General features: G+C 39.5%; 1 protein-coding gene across 7 annotated transcripts in view; it reads right to left on the reverse strand.

Moving 5' to 3' along the window:
• The window catches only part of Sorcs1 (sortilin related VPS10 domain containing receptor 1), a 497,667-nt gene that overhangs the window by 179,784 nt on the left and 302,192 nt on the right, over positions 1 to 15,691 (reverse strand). The gene's annotated exons all lie outside the window — the stretch shown is intronic.

Raw genomic sequence — 15,691 nt, forward strand, 5'->3', positions numbered from 1 at the left:
GTTCATGCATGAACTATGGAACACAAGGGAAGGTCAAAGGACAGTTTTCAGGTATTGGTTCTTTTGTTTTATCATGGAGATCTGAACATTGAACCCAGATTTTCAGGCTCGGCATTAAGCACCTTTACCTGATGAGCCATCTCCCCAGTTCTTTTCTTTCCTTTTTTTTTTGTTTTGTTTATTTTTTTATTGATATTTATTGAGCTCTACATTTTTCTCTGCTCTGCTCCCTGCCTTCAATTCTCCCCAAGATCCCCATGCTCCCAATTTACTCAGGAGATCTTGTCTTTTTCTACTTTATACTACCCATGTAGATTATATCTATTTAATTCTCAGTTTGTATCCACATTGTTGTCTAAATTCTCTGGGATTGTGGTTTTGTAGGCTGGCGTTCCTTGCTTTATGTTTAAACACCACCTATGAATGAGCACATGTGATAACTGTCTTTCTGTGTCTGAGCTACCTCACTCAAAATAATGTTTTCTAGCTCCATCCGTTTTCCTATAAAATTCAAGCTGTCGTTATTTTTTTTCTGCTGTGTAGTACTCCAATGTATAAATGTACCACATTTTTCTTATCCATTCTTTGATTGAGGGGCAATCAGGTTGTTTCCAGGTTCTGGCTATGACAAACAAAGCCTCTTGGTTATAGCCCTTCCTCATGATGTAGCTCATTCACACTCAGTCTAGGGGAAATAAAAGTACCAGGCTGATTGTTTTCTGTGGAGGAAAGGAAGACATATGAGCATGGGCCCAATTCTTTGCTTTTCTGCCTTCATGTCCTATTTCACACCCACAGTACATCCTGCTTTTAGTTTGAGCCTGTGAGCCTTGAATCAAACTCTGGGCTCTTGAAATTTTTCTGGTATATAAAATCAGAAAAGATAGGATTTTTAAAAACTAATTAATTCATTAATTAGTTTAAAAAATTAATGGAACATGAGTCATATCTCTGACTTTGGATGGAGACACAGCATTCTAAACAATCCTTAAAAACCTGTAAGGTTTTGTCTACCCATAGGCTTTCTAATAAAAACAAAGACAACTGTCCATCCCTCTTTAAAGTTAATCCAAATGGTCCTATCAATCACCTGGACAAGAAACGCCCTCTCAGGAAGTTGTACATTCTATAGAGCTTAGAAAACAGTTATGGAGCCTGCTTAATCACGACGGTTGGCACAACAATCTCTAGCCATTGCACCTCTCACTCTTGAGAACGCCCACTTCAGTTTGTAATAAACACATCTAAATTCTACACATGATCTTGAGCTAAGCGTTTCCCAAAATGTGTTTGCCATATTTCATCCTTACATATGACCACAGATTGAGCATGCACAGGTATGTGTTCCTCATCAGTCCACCCTCCAAATGCTCTTCTTTATGGATATGCATCAGCTCCCCAGCATTGCTTCAGAAATAACCCCTGTGCTGCGAAGCTGTAACAGGCAATGCATCTTTCTGTACACTGTGAGTTCTTGGCATGCTTTTCCTTTTGCCTGCATCAAGATGCAAGCCCCTTGTGCTGGGGTACAATTAAACCCACCTCTCATGATAGGGTGAATTACTGGCCTCAGGTTGCCATCATTTGTAAATCCATACATTGGTCAGAGCTCCCTGGTAGGCAGTATTTCCACCTCAGAATTTTGGTTGACAAAAAGTGACTTCCTTTGTTTAATAAGATATTAGTGGACCCTGACTCTGGAAAAGAATTAATACATGATGAGAACATGCCTCAGGGGGACCTCTTGTTCAGGAGGATGAGAGCCAAATGGAGCAAGCACAATAGAACCTGACACTTGCATACACCTAAACGATTCGGTCCTCAGTCAACTTACAAGCTCATGCATGATCAATAAATGGCTAAAGTGTAAGCCAGTAAGCGTGGGCATGGCTGCAAGTTGCACAGCAATAGCTGACTGATATACCTGCACACTGGTTCTAATACCACACTTCAAATGAAGAATCACCTTAATGGGGAGCCTGTCTCCTTGACAGCCATGAATTATGTCTTCAAAAAAGAATATTAACACATATATTATTTAATTCCGCTGCTATTTTTACTTTCTAGATTGCTGTATTATTTATTCATTTATTTTGCGTCTTTCTTTATATATTTTACTGAAATGTAAGCTTTATAAGAGTCAGGGTATATCTTTTGCTCACAGGTGTATTCCTAGCAGTTAGACTAAATTCGCCGTATATTATACACTCAACAGATATATGCCAAATGAATGAAAGAATAAATGAATTAATGGATGAAAAGGAGGGGATGAGGAAGAAAGGGAGGAAGGGAATGAAGGAGGGAAGGGGAAAGAGAAAAGAAAGGAAGGAAGGAAGGTTTTAAAAGCATTCTTGTAGACTTGGAAATGTGCTTCTAAAAGTTTGCAAAGATATGAATGTGAGCTTCACAGAAAGCATAGCTAGACTACTTCTCCATCTTTTACCCAGGGGCTATAAATCTGTGTAAGCTCATAGCTTCAGGTGCTTGTTTTGCACTCTCGTTAGGATGCCTACCCTTGGCCAGAGCATTCGGAATAACGCAATAGAAGCAAGATAAATGAGCTGCCTTGAGAACTGCTTGTTTTCTCTCATTTTCTGCCTCTAGGAATATGTGATGAAGTACCTCATTTCCAACTCTCTATTGGTCTCCTTGGCTCCATCAAAGTACACACCTAACATTTGTAGACAGCCTGCCTTAACTCTACCCATTGACTTCTTCCCTGTCAACTTATTGATTCGTATTCTCTAAGCCTGGTTCAGTATGAGAGATGTGCTCAATGTATGGGTATGTGATGGAGGATCACTGCAGTCTAGATTTATCAGCAGCCGGGGGAGGAAGGGAAGATGGGAGAAGAGAGCAAAAGAAGAAGGGGGAAAGGATGGAGGAATTAGAAGACAAAGAGAAAGGGGGGAGATATATTGAATCGTGATATAAAGGGCCAGAATGCTAGGCAAATACAAACTCCTCAATTGGGAGGCAGTCATTTTGAAATCTAATAATAGTTCGTGTCACCTTTGAAAGTGATACGATGCCACCACACATGGTACAAGTTGTGCATAACAGACCCATTGCTGGATTCTGTTGCTGCTATTCAGGACAAACAAGGTTCTTTAACATTCCTCTTCTTCTTGGAGAAGACACAAGTTTTGAGAGGAGTTCTTTGGTTGTTGGCAAAGGAGAAAGATGGGAAACATGCAAAATCGAAGTCGGCTGTCCTTCAAACAGCATGAAACACTGCCTACTGTCCCTAAATTCGGACAGACGTTATGAGTTTGTCTACCTCATGTTCACCAGACTTCGTCCTCTTGATGACTGATGTGGGGCCATCAGATAATCTGCTAAGAACGAACTCACATGGCTTCATTAAAATCTATTGCACACTATAAACGAGAACGTTTAGATGGCTCCTAACTGGACAGGACTATTTCCAGAGGATTTCATATTTATTGGGACATTAAAAGAAGGCTGTCGTATTTCAAAACACAAATATGCCATCAAATGTTCATCCCGCCTTGTGTACCTAACTGCAATGGACAGTAAAGTGTGACAACCTCTTGTCCTACTGCCAAAACGTTATTTTCATGACACCGTGAAGAGGCCTGGCTTTACAGTCATCGCTGTGTAGAGCCAGGTGATGTTCCCCTCACTTGGTTGTTTCCCAGTTTCCAATTAACAAGAATATGCTCTGTCTTATCATTTCACAACCTGCTTCCCCTAATAAGGAAATTTAAAAAAATACAACTCAAATTAAGACTACAAAATATCCCCAAGTGAAAGTGATTGTTATTTATTGTTTACCAAAACTAGATTACTATGTATACATTCTCTAAATTCACCAGGTTATTGAAACTATGTCGTATCCCCCTGTAACATTAGTAAGAGCCTGAACTATTTCAAATAATTTTTAATTTATGGATATTTGTTTCCATATAGATAAATCTATGATGGATTGGGGCTCTTATTTTTTTTTGACCCTCCAAAACCCATCTTCTCTGTTCAATATTTCCCTGAAAGCTTATACTTGGGAATTTGCATGTTGAAACTGTCCGGAGGTTAGCTGATCCCCTGTAAAACTAGCAAGTCTGGACCACAAAAGCCACTTTCTGCCCACATCTCTCAAAAACCATGTTAGTGTGGATCTGTCTTTGTTTACGTACTTTTGTTTTCATCATCCTAATGCAATCTCAATATATATATATATATATATATATATACTTGATCCATACCTATACACTAAGTACATCATAAAGTTGATTTGTATTCATATTTTTATTTAAAATTACAACCTATGCAATTTTGCCAAGGGTTGCAAACATACAGGTAAGTGCAAAATTTAGACCTACAAAGACAATACAACATATTTTAATACTTTAACCACAACCTTCAAATAATTAGGCTGTACTTAGTGCAGTGATTGGAATGCCATGCATCCTTAATGAGTTGCTAGATGATTAAGGAAACCTTGCTATTTCAGCCTTAAATTCTCTCATGATTTTGCCTCAAATGAACTGAGTTTTGTCTTCCTTTTTTTCCAATTACAAAAAGTAAATAAATTAACAAGTAATTTAGTAATCAATATCTACATAGAAAATGTTTAACATATGTGTGATGTGGGAGTGTCATATATCAATCTGTTCATTTCATTGGCTAAGCAATAAAGAAACTGCTAGGCCCATTGGATAGGCCCACCCTTAGGTGGGTGGAGTAAACAGAGCAGAATGCCGGGAGGAAGAGGAAGTGAGGTCAGACTCGACAGCTCTCCTCTCCTGGAGCAGACGCAGACGTCCGCCATGCTCCCAGCTCCTGGGCAGACACACGCGATGAAGCTCTGAAGCTCCCACCCAGGATGGACTTAGGCTAGAATCTTCCCGGTAAGACCAGTGCTACAGAGATGATAAGAAATGGGCTAGTCCAGGTGGGAGAGTTAGCCTAGAAGAAGCTAGGTAGAAATGAGCCAAAGCAGTGTTTAAATGAATACAGTGTCCGTGTAATTATTTGGGGCATAAGCTAGCCGGGGCAGGGCAGGCGGCTGGGGTGTTTGGGGACGCAGCCCAGCCCCGCCTCTCATACTACTACAAATGACGCCCAGACGTGTGGCTAACTGAGTCCACAGAAAGCCTGAGAAAGCTTGGAAAAGAATAGAGTAAAGCATGCTTCTTATGGCAATTTCTTGGGTCTGCTCTGCTTGCTAGAGGCAAGCAAGCTCTTTCATCTAAGAGAGGCTTCCTGACTCAGCTTTAGCTGCAAAACCCTGCGGCTTATTAAGAGGTCCTGCCACGAAACACTTAAATGGTGTTGACGAAAAGCTGAATGCATGCTTTTCGGTTTTCAGCCATAGCAGGAAAAAAGCTGCGCCGTTTAAAAATGCCGGCTTTCTGGGCCATCCTGCCAGGGCAAACTCTGACTGTTTGAGGCAGGAGGGCCGGCTACCGAGAGAGGACTTGAGTGTTGTCTGTTGTAGCTCGCTGGCTGGCAGGGACCTTGAAATGCCAGTTATGGCAGTAAACATGGCTGCAGCCTGTATATCCGCCATGAGGCTGGAAAGCTAAGGAATGGACTGGATCTAGCTGGCAAAGCCACACCTTTAGTCCTACTGAGATTGCTTGGCAAATTAAAGACTCACGTGGTCAGAAAAAGAGATATACAGTAAAGAGAGATTCAAAGACAGAGAAAATTTCTGAATGGTTTAAAGTGTGTTAAAAATATATGCAAGCTGAAAGTTGAAGTTCTTAAAGCAAAAAACAAAAAAAAAGGAAGAGAGTTGTTGTGTGTACACACCTTTAATCCCAACACTTGGGAGGCAGAGGGAGTTAGACCTCTGTGACTTCAAGGTGTGGTAGCACACGCCTTTAATCCCAGTGCCTAGAAGGCAGAGAGGAACAGATCTCTGTGAGTTCAAGGTGTGGTAGCACACGCCTTTAATCCCAATGCCTGGGAGGCAGAGACAGGAGGATCTCTGAGAGTTCAAAGACAGCCTGGCCTACAGAGTTATTCCAGGTCAAAGATATGCGCTCAAAAAGCAAAAAGTTAACCTAGGAATGTCACAGCTTAGATTCTTAAGCGCCTAGTGATTTAAAGGCGCAAATCAAAAGTGCTCCTGGATAGTAAAAAATTGCAGATTCACAATAGGACAGATTCAGACCACTAAATGAGTCACACTGTTCGATGAATGTACGTTGGCTTGGGAGAGAGAAGAAAAAGAATATAGAGAATAAAGTTAATGGTTTAAAAACAAAAAAGTAAAAGTAAAGTCTTTAAAGAGACAGAGTACAGATAGTTATAGATATAAATAAAAATAAGCCGCGTAAAAATGAAAAATTCACAGAGAGTCTGGATTATGTACATTGTGTTTTCTTTAAATTTTTTGACTGTGAAGGAGCTAAGTACAGAGAGATATTTCATTATATGGGCTGCCAAGCTAAACCAGAATGGATATAAGGGTATTACGATTTCGAAATTTGGATCTAAGGACATGATGCTTTGGAAAGGAGTTTCTTGTTTTGTTTTCACAGAGGATGAGACCCTGTTCATTTCTTCAATCCCGATTTGGTATGATGGACCACGTCCTCCTGAAGGTTTGCTGTGAACATCTTCAGAAAATTGCTTTGCTCAACTGCCAACTGAGATGAAACTAGCACACAGAAAGACCTAATTAACGACGCCCCCATTCAGCAGGAAGCAGTTTGGAGAGAAAAAACTGCGCCCATGTTCCCAAATATAGTTTATAAATGTTCTTTTAATTTAAAGGGGGATATGATATAGACATGAATAATTTGCATTAGTATAGATTTTACTTTATTGATACAGATTTACGGTCAATTTTTTTATATGTATAAATGTTTCTGATGTAATTTTTACTTGATAACTTTTGTTATATGTAATTTTGCTATGTTAAGGTTAAAGCCTTCCTTTTTTTGTTTAAACAGAAAAAGGGGAAGTGATGTGGGAGTGTCATATATCAATCTGTTCATTTCATTGGCTAAGCAATAAAGAAACTGCTAGGCCCATTGGATAGGCCCACCCTTAGGTGGGTGGAGTAAACAGAGCAGAATGCCGGGAGGAAGAGGAAGTGAGGTCAGACTCGACAGCTCTCCTCTCCCGGAGCAGACGCAGACGTCCGCCATGCTCCCGGCTCCTGGGCAGACACACGCGATGAAGCTCTGAAGCTCCCACCCAGGATGGACTTAGGCTAGAATCTTCCCGGTAAGACCGGTGCTACAGAGATGATAAGAAATGGGCTAGTCCAGGTGGGAGAGTTAGCCTAGAAGATGCTAGGTAGAAATGAGCCGAAGCAGTGTTTAAATGAATACAGTGTCCGTGTAATTATTTGGGGCATAAGCTAGCCGGGGCAGGGCAGGTGGCTGGGGTGTTTGGGGACGCAGCCCCGCCGCCGCTCCATATTACTACAATATGTGGAAAAATTCATAATGAATATAATTCAGTCTTCAGACATAGGTAGTGTTGCTGGTCCAAAATAAGTTATGTCTCCTCAAGAAATTGTTCAAAAAATCAGTATTTTCAAAATGGTTACATTCAAACCAATGAGCTACTTTCCAAAATATTAGATTGCACTTCTCATTTTTACATATTTCCCTAATCAGTTATCTGTTTAATTAACTATCTATTTAGATTTATTTTTTTATTTGTGTGTGGGGTGTGTGTGTGTGTGTGTGTGTGTAGAGGCCACAGGACAATGATGGGTGTGTCTGTTGTTCTCTACTTTATTTTAAGAGGTAGTGTTTACATGGATCCTGGAGTTGTCAATTAGGTCAGGCTGGCTGGGCTGCAATCCCCTGGGATGCTCATACCATCACCGTCCCATGCTGTCACTACAGGTACAGATGGCTGACTCCAGCTTTTAAGACAAGGGCCAGCAATCCGAACTCATATCCGGGTACCCATGCAGCAAGCAATCTTTCCACTGAGCCATCTTCCCCTTAGCCTGCATTTCTTTACACGTTACATGATTCTTGCCGTCAACGAGGTCAAGAGGGCTCTCTACCTTCTTCTGGCTCCTCATGTGTCTTCAAAGGAGTGGCATGTTTAATCTCCATTCTGGCTAATGAGGTAAATAGGCTTTCAGAAGAACGTTTCAAAAGTCATGAATCCTATCTTTTCCACACTCTCAGCAAGCAGCTCTCTGGGGAAGGCACTCTACCTGAGAAAAACCTTATTACGAAGCAGGTCCATATACTTTTGTGAGCAAACTGATGAATTTACAAATGAATAAATGAATCATTTAATAAGTGCCTTCCACTGAACATAACCCAGGGGTTCCTGCAGCATCGGGATTCAGGTCTCTCACAGTCTCTGCTGCTCTGCTTGGACAGCAGCAGGGTAGACAACAGGAGGAGATCGCGCTGAACGGGAGTAATTTTTCAATGTTCAGATGGACTCGGGGTGATTAGCACCCATTTACCTAGGCCTTACGGGGTGTGCAGACATGGTACTGACTGCATCTGTGGATGAATTGTTTTCCATAGGAAGTCAATAACTGCAATGCCGGTTCCTGCAATCCAGCTATAAGCAATCATTCATCATCTACTTCAGAAGGAGTAAGAAACTTTATTTGCTTTTCCTAGAGGTGACAAATGGACATGAAATACAATTTATAGATTTCAAATACATCACTTCCTTCTTCCTTTTATAGTATTCCTTCTGACAGCCTAAGGTAGTCAAAAATTGAATGTGGCCCGGCAAGATTGCTCATCTGGTAAAGGTGCTTGCCATTAAGCCTGACTGTATGAATGCGATCCTGTAGTGGAAGAAGACAATTGATGTTCTCTGAATACCATATGTGTGCCCTGACATGTGCTTGTCCAAAAGCATATGCACACAAATACAAGAACTGTCATAAATTTAAATGCATCTTCACTCTTTGATTTGTTCTAGAGTCACCATATGGCTCCATGACACACTTTTCAAAACTTGGCAGACAACTTTATGATCCTTCCAGGCATGTACGGTGGTCTCAGTTGCCATGGAAATGTTACTATTATGTAGTTTTATGTTGGGAGCAGTGAGACCCCAGATCCTGAATTTCTTGTAATCCCCTGATCTGAGTGCCTACAGCTGCTCTGAGCACGAGACCTTCAGGAGTTCCTGATGACAGGAGAGTAGTTTCTGGTGGGCTTGGCTGGGGCGTGGCTATCTCTATATAATCTGCCCCCGAACACAATAAAGGGAGCATTCTTGGGGAATTCAAGGATGGCCCATGTCACTGTCTGTCTGTGTGTGTCTGTGAATTTTAACCTCGAGCCCCCTTGCCCAAATCTCGCAAACTGGGTTGCCAGCGCACAGAGCGCAGACATGGGGGCGCTGTGCGCAGCAGTTTTACAATCTTGTCCTAAGTATGTGGCTTTGTAATTTGACCATTTATCAGCTTAAATAAAGCTGGGCTAAGAAGGGGAATATCGCTACTTCTGGGTATATATTTTTCCATCATTGCCTTGATCTTAATGTAGACAGCGTTCAGTTAATGTGTTATGCATGAATTGTTCCTTTGTCTGCTGTCTGTCATTTATTGGCTGGACTCAAGCAGTGGGAATACAGTTGCTTCTGGGGAATATCCTTCTTGCTTCTCTCAAGCCTTAGCTCAGCTGCAAATGGCCACATCACAGGTGTATAACAAATGAATTTCATAATGACCCTGAAGATGACAAAGTGGGAGAAACAATCAATAGACACTCTGCTTTGTTCAAGCACAAATATTTTTCTCTACAAATGAAACAAGAATTCAGTTGCTAGCCTCTGGCCTGGAAATTAAAAACGAATTAAGCAAAATGTAATCAGAGCAAGGAAGTAATTTGCTGACCAATGTGGGTGGAAAAAACGGCCTATTCCCAGTGTGGGATAAGCACCATCCTCCTCTCTAGCTGAGTGTGAGGACAATAAGTGTTCATCAATTGACAGCTCTTTGTAGGACAGTATTAGTGAACGTTACGCCCGATCCCAGAAGGACCAAGGAAAGAAAAGTCACTGAAGCTGAAATAATAGTGAAAGAAGGGGAAGGAGGTGATTAAATGAAGAAAATCTCAACCACATATGCGTTGATAGAAGAGAGTCTGTGGTAATACAGCAGCAATACAGCCACTCGTCCTATATTTCATTCTCTCAGCCCAGTGAAGCTTGCATAATGCACCATCTTTGCTTGTTAAAACAAAACAGTGCAATTTAATGCTAAGAGATGAAGACATCATTTTTGTAATAGGCCATCTACTTGTGACCTGAGAAACTGCAGGGACACTTTGCCATTATATTCCCAAGTTAATTCTTCGAGTTAATTTTATCATTTTTCCTTTTTTAAAAATGAAATTTGAAATTTTTAGGAAAAAAGGAATTTTAAGCAGCACACATAGGCCTTCTCATGTCTTTATTGTTCATGAAAAAAACCTTCCAATTATCATTACACGTAACAATAATGAGAATTCTTTCTGGAAATGCTCAATAGTGAAACTAAATGAAAAGATTTGGGTTACACTCCTGGGAAAACAATTCAAGGAAGAGAATGATATACGACACCCAAAGTTGGGTCCCGTGAGATAACTGTTAAGCAGTCCCCTCCCTTACACTTACAGCATCCTCATCCTAGAAGAGCATGTCTCCATGAGTCTCTGCTCCCACTGCTGAGGACTATGCAGGCCCGCTACTAAGGGGATGCCTGGACATATACAGCCAGGGTAATAAGTAGGGCTGACCATGCATGCATCATAGCTTTGTCGTGAAGAAGAGCTAGTACTACATCTGATTCTGTCACCATGGAGGTATGCCCTACTTACTGAGAGAGAAAAAAGGTGGTTTTAGGAAAGAATATTAATATTCTGAAAAACTGGGAACTTTGTCATATACACTGGAGTAACAGTTAATGACAGAAGACTTGGGTCCAGAGACCTAGATTTGAAATTTTTCTCTGTCAGGTGTGTTTGTGGTGCTCTGAATGTATAGCTCATTAGATATTTTGGGGCCTCTATTGCCTCTATAAGGAGAGTGACAATAAGTAGGTTGATATTTACTGAGCATGAACTTTGCATGGAGCATCATGCTATGACAGAAAACAAATCAATTGTATTAAAACTAATACTATCTCGGATAGACCTTGATACCTCCATTTGACATGTAAGGAGATGGGGCTCAGAGCAAAGAAGTATCGCACTCAGTGTCACACAAATAGCCAGCAGTAATGCCATCTATGGTATACACTGCTCTTATTTGTGTGAGCATCCACAGAGCCACCTCATAACGAGTGGTAAAGTTACAAGTGTATTTCTGATGAAAGAATGGAAGAGAGGAAGGGAAGAAGGGAGGGAGGGAGGGAGGGAGGAAGGAAGGAAGGAAGGAAGGAAGGAAGGAAGGAAGGGAAAGAAAAAAGAAAGAAAGAAAAGTAAACTTCTAGAAAAGAGAGCAGGAAGGAGGATGAAAAAAAGAGGTTAGGATATGGGGGATATAATATTACGTAATGAGACACAGAGAGGGCAAGAAGAAAGTGGGTCCAAGGTTATAGAACACTCAGAAACAAGATGTTAACAATTACATGGTATTACCTCAAAAATAAGACATTTCTAAAGAAAGGAAATAGGATCCTCACTATAAAATTCAATACCCAATCTTCAGTCATGTCAGGATTCCCACAAAGGCCATGGCCTCCTTTCTTCTTTTCTTTTAAGCATTTTTCTTCTCATGAATGATTTTATGTTTTCTCATGAAAATAGGTAAGAAACAACATAAACAGACATAGAAAGCTTTGATCAAATGATAGCATAGGTAACAAACGAATCTATTCTTAAAGAAGCAGATGCTAAAGCTGGTAAGAATCATTGTGGTATAACTGGTTTCCTACAAGATGTGTCCTTTGTGTAATTTACATATGAAGAATACAGTCTCGTTTTGCTGAAGACATGGCTATTATTGTATAAAACCACCAGGAAATATTTAATATTGATTAATGGCTAAGATTGTATTATCTAGTTTACAAAATCTAAGCACAATATTTTAAAGGGAAATGTACAAGTTCAGTGGGCATTTTTATTACTGTCACCATAGAAACCAATTAAATACCTTGGGAATACTTGAGCTACCTTTAAATTTCCAAGATTACTGATTGCCTTTTTTTTTTCAGATGTAATCAGGACACACTTCTATGATCATTCCAAACCCCAGAGTAATCTCTATTTTCAATCCCCAAAGATCTATAAATGACAACAGGCTGCATCATTTAAAAATGTTAGCTGCTCTCAAAGGGAACCATAGTGATGGAAGAAACAAGCCTTTGTCTTTTTCACTCACAGGAAACTTTACTAGGATTGATGTTCCCTTAATGATGAGAAATTTCTTTATTCCAGTAGAAATGATAAAGGCAGGGGGAGTTGGAAAGAGCAGGAATGGAAAGATAGCAGTATACTGATAACACTGAGTTAGGTGAAGACAGCACCATTTTTTGAAAACTCTCCAAGTGTGTGCTCGATTTTAGTTTGAGTAAATGTCAAGTTGAAAGTCACGGATCTGAGGGAAAAGGCCCACATTAATAAATCAGTTCTGAAAATCAGTCACTAGAATGTACCCACATTCTTCACCCCTTGCTCTGGTTGCAGCAATGTCTTGGTAAGTGTGTTTTAGTTTTACTTATATTAATGCACCGTGGTAAAGTGGCAGAATACCGGGGTGTATTGGAGAAGATTAACGAGGTGTCAGCCGCATGGAGCTTTGCTAATGTATTTGGCTATTAAAGCTTTCCTGAAAAGACTATGGAGACCACCAGGGGTTTCTCTCAGAGAGGATCCTGGGATTAGTGGGCTGAGAATCCCTTGTTGCTCCTCAGTTGGACTCCTTGGATGTTGTGCCAATGGCAGATCATCCAGGAAGAGAAGCCTCCTGCTAACAAGGAGGTCTAGTTCAATTACTTAATGGCAGGCATTTGATCATCTCAAGTTGTTGTTGAGAGGAAATAAAGAGGGAATGTGCTTAATGGCCACGTGACTGAGCATAATCACGTAGTATCTGCTGCTTTTCCATTCTCCGCTCTTCTTTTCCTTAGAGAAGCAGCCAGGAACGACATACAACTGCTATCTGAAGAAGTTATGTTCTGTGATTGCATTACCAAAGATATGTCTGTGTCTTTGGCTAATTTCATCTTTCAGAAGCAGCACAAATGGTGTAGAATATTTTAAAAGAGGGAAAGAAGCTGTTGTATAAATGCACTGTTTTGTAATGTAGCACTTCAGACTAGTGGTTTAAAGCAAGCACTTAGTTTACCTCATGGGTTCTGTGGTTTGAGAATCTAGAAAGAGCCCAATTGGGCAGTTAAATTTCAGACCTCCATGCCATAATCATAGTCAGAGTTATTTGTTGGTCAGGTTAGCCCCCTGAATGATGCTTCATGAAGGTATTGATTGGTAGTACAATTAAATGCTAAGAGCTCAATCTGTTTTAAGCCCATACAAAAGTGTTTTCAGGACAAGGTTCATTGTTGTGATGGAATGAATAAGTCTATAAAGGTATTACCTTCTGAAAAATTGTTTGATCTTTATTCAGGAACTGTTGTGAGTTTTATTTAAAAAAATAGGTCACAGTTTGACTTGTTTTAATGCATTATGTCATACATTGCTCTGGGAATTTCTGGCTAGTTTCTTGTGATGGTTCACTTTTTACTATCAACTTGACATGATATAGAATCACTAGAGAAAGAAGTCTTAATAAAGAATAGTGTAGATTAGATTTGTCTGTATGCTTCTCATTGGAGGGTTGCCTACTCACTGTGGGTAGCACCATTCCTTAGGCAGGGGATTCTGAACTGTGAAGTGGAGAAAGTGAGCTGAACAGTAGAATCCATGCTCTCTGATCCTGATTATAAATGCCATCTGACCAGCGCTCTAAGTTCCTGCTACTGTTCCTGCCACTTAGTTTCTTGCTAGGATGAACTGGTATTCAGAAACATGAGCCAAAAAAACCCTTTCACTGTTAAGTTAGGTTCTTTTTGGTGTATTTTTACCACAGCCATAGGAAATGAAACTAAGACATTCCTTTTGCATAGTCATAAATACTATCATTGACGTAAAGTTTGGCTTTTAATACTTGGTGTATTTTAATACTTGGTCCCAGCTAGTGGTACTGTTTGGGGAGGTTACGGAGCCTCTAAGAAAGTGAGTCCCTCTCAGGGTCGCAGGCTCTCTCTTCCTGGAGTACACTCTAGGTGCTCATAAAGTTCATCATGACTCCCCCACTAGGGATTGCACACTTCCAAACTGTGACCTAAAATAGATCTTTTTTCCTTTAAACTGCTTTTGTAACATATTGATTCGCAGTGACATAGCTGTAACTAATATGCTACTGTGCTGATATTTCGTTTCAGAGAAAAATTATCTGTTCATCCTGATGACAAGAAGATTTACTGGGCTTAGATGAAACTGTTTGTTGAGTGCTAGCCTACCACATACAGAGCCCTGGGTTTGATCCCAGCACCGGAAAAACCAGGTATGGTGGTTTGAGCTTGTAATCCCAGCACTTGGCAACTGGAGGCAGAGGGATAACAAGTCAAAGATAATATGCAACTATATAGGGAATTGGATGCCAGCCTGGACTTGAGGCTCTGTGAAAATAAACAACTAACAACAGTGAAACATTTTTATATATTAGCCTTATAAAATTGCTCTCCAAAGTTAACCTTTCAGATAAATTAAGCAAATGTTTAAGAAATAGTAACCATGTTTCATTAAGAGAAAATTCATAAATCCGTTGTCTTAAGTCTTAAGTGATCACCTTTCCTCAAAACTCACGACTGTAAGACTACATTTCAAATAATTCCTTCTAGTATTGTATAATAATGCTTTCTGGGCTACTCATTTGCTTGCATGACCATGAAACAATTCTATACTTCTGTTCAAACCTTCTTTCTCCACTATTCTTTCTCCAATATTCCCCACAATGCACTAGGCTTCCATTAAACCCCAAAGAAATTTCTTTTTGATCTTCCACCTAAATACGTATTCTGATGAGAATTTTTTTAAAGATTATTTTCATACTTTTCAAAGAAAAACTGTCTTAATATTAATTTATAGTATTCAGAAAAGCATAAAAATATTGTGATAAAAACATGACTCTTCCTTGAGGAGCACATTGAGCATCTAGTGCTTAGCAAGTAGGAAAGTCTGTACCAAAATTTTAGTTTTGTCATTTTTATTTCTTCACCTTATTTTAACTTAGTATGTTCAAAAGAGAACAAGAGTAAGCATTCCAGAAGTAAAACCAAAACACTTCCAAAATGTACTCAGGAAAAATAAAGTTCACTGTAATGTCACTAAGCAGAAACAATGATCATTAATATTTTTAATGTTTGCTGTTGTTTTCTTCCTTGTTTTCATTCCTATACATATATGAAGTAATGCAAACATTGTCCAGATTATTAAATATTGTTTCATATTATTTTAAAAGATTACATATAATTTGATTTCATAAACATGCCAATTTGTAATTAGTCAATCAGTATTAATATACATTTTCTGTTTGTCACTCATTTAATAATATGATTTATTATATATTTATATTTTTGTTCTTAAATTATTGTTTTTTCAAGTTATGGAAGTAAAATTAAAGTTTAAAAGAGTATGAATTTTCTTTTGAGATATACATCTAATTAATTATGTATAGACAGGAAAGAAATTACAAATGTATAGACTTTTATCTAGAACTTGAAAATATA

Source organism: Microtus pennsylvanicus, chromosome 5, assembly GCF_037038515.1.
Source record: "Microtus pennsylvanicus isolate mMicPen1 chromosome 5, mMicPen1.hap1, whole genome shotgun sequence".
In the NCBI taxonomy this organism is placed as follows: Eukaryota; Metazoa; Chordata; class Mammalia; order Rodentia; family Cricetidae; genus Microtus; species Microtus pennsylvanicus.